Raw genomic sequence first — 7,176 nt, 5'->3', positions numbered from 1 at the left:
AGTGTTTTCTTATCGTTGACTGACAGAAAAACTGATTTTTCCACCATGTTGAGAAGGTTAATTTCATCATAACTCTCTGACTCCGACTTTATTGGCGAACATCCATGCAAACTGAAGACTGACGTTTTTAAACTCGAAATGTTGAGTGACTGAATTATGAAGTTTCATGTTAAAATTTACAAATACAGAATTCGTTTCTTCCGATATGTCTGATAGCATGTGAATGGAGGGAAATTACATGATGAATTAAATATATTTTAGAGTCATTAATTTAACTGCTAAACTATTACTTGGGTGGCATATGGTGTCTCTTTAGTTAGTTAAATCCATTGAATAATCATTTGTAAAAATGATAGCCTACTGTAGTTCGGGCTATACTGGGAAATATGTAGGCTAAATAAGCAGCTTTATTTTTAACAGTTGTTACAGCCTTTGTACTCACAGCTCTTTCTTTACCTTCATGTGATGTAAGCTGTTGTTTTAATTCTGCCAACATCACTAAGTATTTCCATAAAATAGCATTTAAAGTGGATTATCAATGACTGAAGTCAACTGGATGAGGAATGAAATTGTATGAAAGTTATTTTCTTAGTCATTACAAACAGACGATATAAATCCAGGCTACTAATGCCATCACAAGTCACTTCACCTTGAAGTGACTTGCTAAGCTGGAACACTTTATGTGTTGTTCTCCAAGCCAATGAACCGGCTGTAATGTCAATACGAAGGATTCAAAGTGACTGGCCTAAGTACAAACAGCTAAATTGGTTGATTGAACTGCATTAGATAAGTTGTTTAGAAGAACATTTTTCACACTGAGAGGTAAATGCTTTTTTTTTCTGCACTGCTGCAGTCGGCTGAGTTAGCTGCAAGTGTCGCAAAGTGACGAGTGGTGATGAGCGGTTTGTCTCCCAGTGCAGAGAAACACAGACAGACAGACAGAAACACAGACAGACAGAATGTAAGACAGACAGAAAGACTGATAGATAGACAAAACACAGACACACACACACACAGAGTTGGCTGTGCATCCGATTCACTGGATTGACTGAGGTGTGGCGAGTTGTTTCATAATCCAATAACACTTTCTATGAAGTACAGTATGTCTTTATACACCATTATAAGTGTAGTTATACTTAACTATAAACATGTTCATAATGTCTTCTCACACTATCTATAAGCCTTATTAGGACCCCCTTGAAAACGAGACTAAATCTTAATTAATTATAAGCTAATTTATAATATTTGCTCACAATAGTTTTTGAATATGTTTATATTCAAAGGCTTGTTTTGTTTCTGCAGCAAAGTCATTGTTTACTGTACAAATGTGACTTTACCTTATCAATATTTCTGCTTGTCTTTCCTGCTGTGGCCCATGACAAAGTGCTCCTAATTTTTGATTTTATTGTATCCTGGTTTTAAACTTTGTGCATATGTTTTGGATGAATATTGTGTTTTAGTGGGACGAATAGCTGACACCCTTGTGCACAGCTCATTGGGGATCCTTATCAATAAACAAAGACGTGCACTGCCCACTTTATAGTGTCATAAGAAATTATAAGCATGTTTACCGTTTGCTATAGCTGCACTTAAATTGTCCTGTAAACACGTACTTTAAAGGAAATATTCTCCATAGTCCCATTAGATTAATGAAAACCCAGTGAAGTGGACAGTCGCGGCCGGCGCTGCCTGATGCAAAGTCCTTCACAGGAACGAGGCAGCCGGCGCTCTTAGCTGAGGTCACCACACCCAGCGATGATATAACACAACTCTCCTCTGCACCTAACCGTCTATTGTGCTCTCTCTCTCTCTCTTTCTCTCTCTCCCTCTTTCTCTCTTTCTCTTTCTCTTCCTGTGATGTAAGGCAACTTTTTTTCCCAGACGCAGCAAATTTGCCCACCTCTTCCTCCTTTTATTCATTAACCTCACATTGAACTGAAATAGCACCTCATTATGAACATTTGAAAGGGACGCCGGAACAGCCACTAATCAGATCAGACAGCAAGAAAATACCAGGGCATACACACACTCATTTGCACACACTCACGGACACACACACACACACGTAAAAGAACAACACACGCACACACACACACACACACACATGCAGAGGATTTAAGAGTTTCTACTGGGTTTTGATGACTATGATGAAATAGTGGTAAATAATAAAATAAATGCTTAAGTGGCCATTTAAGGGGATTAGATGTGCAAAGTGAGAGGAGAGCCTTGATGAAGAAAACGCTCGAGTTGAATCATTCGAGTGCTAATGTAGTGAGAGAGAGAGAGAGACAAAGAGAGAGAGAGAGACAGAGAGAGAGAGACAGAGAGAGAGAGGGAGACAGAGAGGGAGAGAGAGAGAGTTAGACTGCAGAAGGGCGAGGGAGAGATGAAAGAGAGAGAGAGAGAGAGACAGAGACAGAGGGAGGCAGAGGGAGAAAAGAGAGAAAGATGGAAAGAGCGAGAGACAAAGAGAGACAGAGAGAGAGAGACAGAGAGAGGGAGAGAGAGTTAGACAGAGTAAGGGCAAGGGGGAGATGAAAGAGAAAGGGAGAGAGAGAGAGACAGAGAGAAAGGGGGGAGAAAGAGAGACAGAGATGGAGGATGGCAGAGAGAGAAGAGAGAGAAAGATGGAAAGAGCGAGAGACACAGAGAGACAGACAGAGAGAGAGGGAGAGAGACTTAGACAGAGGAAGGGCAAGGGGGAGATGAAAGAGAGAGGGAGAGAGAGAAAGGGGGGAGAAAGAGAGAGACAGAGATGGAGGATGGCAGAGAGAGAAGAGAGAGAAAGATGGAAAGAGCGAGAGACAGAGAGACAGAGAGAGAGAAACAAACGGACAAAGAGGGATGAGAGATGGAGGATGGGATGGGGGTCTCAGGCTTTTTGGCAATTAAAGTGATTAATACCCTCCCGCCAAGGAGTGGAGAGGGTGGGGGTGAGGGGTGGAAGGGTGGAGGGGTGGAGGGGGGAAGGGGGGTTAGCTTGGTTAATGGAGCCAGATTAAGAATAATTGCTGCTCGGCAGTCTGTCTGTAAAGGACTGAAAGAGGTTGAGAACACCCAGAAGAGGGAGAGCTGGACATGATACCCAGAGAGGATCTGGGTGTGTTGAAGGAGAAGAAGAAGAGCATGATGGGAAGGAGAGGAAGAGAGTGGAGAACAACACAGAGTGACAGAGCAATTTAAAGAAGGGAGCTTTCAAATCCTCCTCCTGTGTCGTTTTTTTCTTTTCTCGACAAATCCATTCTGGCGTTTGTCCTTGATGGTCCTTTTAATAAAAAGGCCTGATCCAGGATCTGAAACTTTTTTATTTTTTATTTTATTTCTCCTTTATTTATCAGGTGAGTCCCATTGGGATGTTCAACTCTTTTGCAAGGGAGCCCTGGCCAAGAGAGCAGCAAACAGATGTTACAAAAATACAACAAAAAACCACAATATAAAATTACAAGGAATACATACAAATATACAAATTACACAGTATACAATCTCAAGTGAAACAGCTACAAACTTCAGTTTTTAAAGACTGTGCATGCATGTTGTGTGTTAGGACTTTTAAAATCACCCAGAGGGATGAAGTGATCCAGGTTTGCATCTTTCTGGAGCTGATTCCAGGACCATGGAGCATAATCTAACTCAAAGCCATCTTCCCAAATTCTGTGGAAGGGCGAGGGACAGTGAAAAGTAAATTCTTAGAGCGCAAGTTGTAAGAACTTGTGATGCGATTGAAAAGGCGATTTAAATAACCAGGGAGTTGCCCTATGATGGCTTTGTAGATAAAAATGTGCCAATGAAGCCATCTGCGGAAATATAATGACGTCAGACCTGCCCTTTTATACAAGTGACAACGATGAGTGAGTGATTTATCATTCAGAATGAAACGTAAAGCTCCATGATAAACTGTGTCTATAGCCTGAAGTGAGGTAACAGAGGCATGCATATAAAGAATATCACCATAATCAATCATAGGGAGAAATGTAGCTATGACAAGTCTTTTCCTTAAAATTAAAACATGTCTTGTTTCTAAAATGGAAACCCAGTTTAATCTTGAGTTTTTTAACAAGGTTGTCTATGTGTGTTTTAAACATAAGCTTTGCATCAAGCCAGACTCCAAGGTATTTATAAGATGACACTTGGTCAATACACTTCCCATCAAGGGTTGAGATGTTGGGAACAACAAGCTGGGAGTGTGATCTAGAAAAATACATACATTTTGTTTTATCAGAATTTAGGACCAATTTGAGATTGTTAAAATCAGCCTGAATTGAATTAAAAGATTCTTGGAGGTCCTGGACAGCGTTAGACAGAGAGGCGGCACAAGAGTAAACAATTGTGTCATCTGCGTACAGATGGATTTTTGAGTTTTTCACAGCTGGCACTGCCTGTTGCGCCATATGACTGGCTTTGTTTGTATTTACTTAATATTTAAGGCATTTATTTGCTCTCATTGACTGGATTAAATTTGAAGACGTAAATAGCATGTTTTTAAAGGAAAAATCAACCCGAAAACACTTCACTGTTAAAAAAAACAAAAACAAAAACAACTATTGGTGATGTAGCTTGGCCAAATGTGGAAAATGTGACGGGTATTTCCAGCGAAGATACAATGGAGTCTGATAGCTGAAACAATTTCAGTGAGTAAACATCAGTAAACGTCAGTCCCTCAGATTCAAAGAGCAAGAGCTTCTTTCTAGAGCCGCCATTTTGCATTGATGTTCAATAATCATACAGGAAGAAATCCATCGCAGAAGAGGCAGAGAGAGAGACCAGTTTCTAAACCAACAGTATAGTCAACAAGTTCATGCCTCTTCTCTGCAGGTTGTCGAAAGGCAGTCTGGGAAATGTAGCTGAAGTAGAAGTAGATGAGACAGGTTAGGGGAAAGTGAGGACAGCAAAAAATTACAACACGTAATTCCAAAAAACCACCTGAACCAGATTAATGCCCCATAACAGTGTTAAAGTATCTGTGGGTGGATTTTTCCTTTAAGTGCTTTGCTCAAAGGCACCTGGACAGCAGCTGATGATGGAGAGGACAGCTTTACTCATTCACTTTCCCCAACCATATTCTCCCAGCCAGGATTCAAGCCCGATTCTCTATTCTCCAAGCTGCCCCATAAAACAAAAATAAATTGTTTAAAAGTAGCTGTAGTTTGAGTTAGGGCGGGACGTGAGATTCCTTTCTATCAGCACACCCTGCGTTGGGGCTTTAAGAGCCGTCACGGCGGGACGTCCATCCCTTTTATGACTCTCACTGGACGTCTGTGCAGCACCCGTCAGGGACACATCCGAGTGATGTCATCCCCGACAGACAGGAACTTCAGTCCGGGCAGCGAGGGCAAAGAGAGAGAGAGAGAGAGAGAGAGGAGAGAGAGAGAGCGGAGGCGTGAAGGAGGAGGAGGAGGAGGAGAGAGAGAGACGAGGAATGAGAAAATTATGCCTTGGGTTGAACCCTGGCAGAGCGAGAGCTTAAGTGAAATGGTTCCCCCTTGAGAGAGAGAGAGAGAGAGAGAGAGAGAGAGAGAGAGAGAGAGAGAGAGAGAGAGAGAGAGAGAGAGCGAGAGAGCGAGAAAGAGAGGGAGAGAGAGAAAGAGAGGGAGAGAGAGAAGAAAAGACAGAGAGGGAGAGAGAGATGGAGGGCTGCTTGCCACTCTGATTTGTCTCAAAGAGGAGAGAGAAAGAGAGAGAGAGAGAGAGAGAGACAGAGAGAGAGAGAGGGAAAAGACAGAGGGAGAGAGAGGGAGAGAGAGAGATGGAGAGAGAGAAAGAGATGGAGGAGGGCTGCTTGCCACTCTGATTTGTCTCAGAGAGAGAGAGGAGAGCGAGAGAGAGAGAGAGAGAGAGACGTAAGAGACGATGCAACTGAAAAGTGAAGGACACACACCGACACAGTAAGGTGGAGGAGGGAGAGAGGATAGTGAGAAAGGGTTGTTCCTGTTTTTTTTTTTTGGTTTTTTTGGGGGTGGTTGGGGGGAGGGGGGAGGGGGGGGTGTCTGTATGGAGAGCGGATGGCAGGGTCTTTACCAGCGCGCTGCTCGCTTAGCCTGCGCTGACGGACTTGTCGTCCTGAAGGCCTGAATGATTTATTAAAGTGAGGAGTGGCAGAGAAGAGGGCAGCCAGGCGAGCGCTGATTAACTAGGGGAGCGAGGGAGGACAAGCACTCCTCTATTATTCATTACTCCAGAGGAGCGCAGAGTGGGAGCAGGGCTGGAATAGCAGAGGAGGAGAAAGAAAGAAAGAGGAGGAGGAGGAGGAGATATTTTTGTAGGCCGCTTTTTGTTCCCCCTCATTTTTTTGTTTGTTTGTTTGTTTGTTTGTTTGTTTGTTTCCCCCCGTTCTGAGTGTGTGCCCTCAGTACAGAGCTGGCTGGGTTCAGTGAGGCTGTGTGTGTGTGTGTGTGTGTGTGTGTGTGTGTCCGCAGGCCACGGATCTGTCTGCTCACCTCAGTGTCTGAGAGCGCAGCATGCAGAGGGCAAGCATGTGTTATGCACGAAAATGCACACACATACACACACCACACCACACCACACAAACACACACACACACACAAAGGGTCTCCCTCCGAGGCAGTTAGCTGGCTGTCACATACAATACCCAGCAATCCCAGGGAGAGGCATCATTCCAGTTCTGGTCTGGGCTGTCATGAAGCAGACATGCGGTATGCGGTATTATTGCATGTGTCACCCAACGACTCTCACACAGCAGAGCAGAGCCTGTGAACCCCCCCCCCCCCCCCCCCCCCCCCACACACACACACACACACACACACACACAGACACTCAACCCCCCCACCCCACTGGTTTGTTGTCCTTAAATAATGGAGCATTGCTCTTGCTGAGATCACATTAGAAGAGACTTCCCTGCCGCCGGTCTGACAGAACCAATCTCCTCAGCAGTATAACTGAGAGGGGCGTCTGTTCAATACTTAAAAGGCAAACATGCAACATTGATGACCCATGGGTCCGCTGGTCGCCATCTGAAGAAGGGGGCATCATATCCCCGAGTCATGTCTGCAACAATGTCTGTGTGTGTATACGAGTGTGTTTCCAAACTTGTGCCTTGGTTTGATGGCTCCTTTATTTAGCTCCCTCTTCATGAACGCAAACAATGCAGCGTTAAAATATATATATTTTTTTGCTTCTCTTTCTCTTTTCCAGTGATCGTCTCTTCAGTAACGGGGCTCA

Source organism: Centroberyx affinis, unplaced genomic scaffold (genome assembly GCF_046629955.1).
Source record: "Centroberyx affinis isolate AG114_WGS23_722 - 3 ecotype Tasmania unplaced genomic scaffold, CSIRO-AGI_Caff_v1 ptg001197l_1, whole genome shotgun sequence".
In the NCBI taxonomy this organism is placed as follows: Eukaryota; Metazoa; Chordata; class Actinopteri; order Beryciformes; family Berycidae; genus Centroberyx; species Centroberyx affinis.
Note: the sequence above shows the minus strand (reverse complement) of the source record.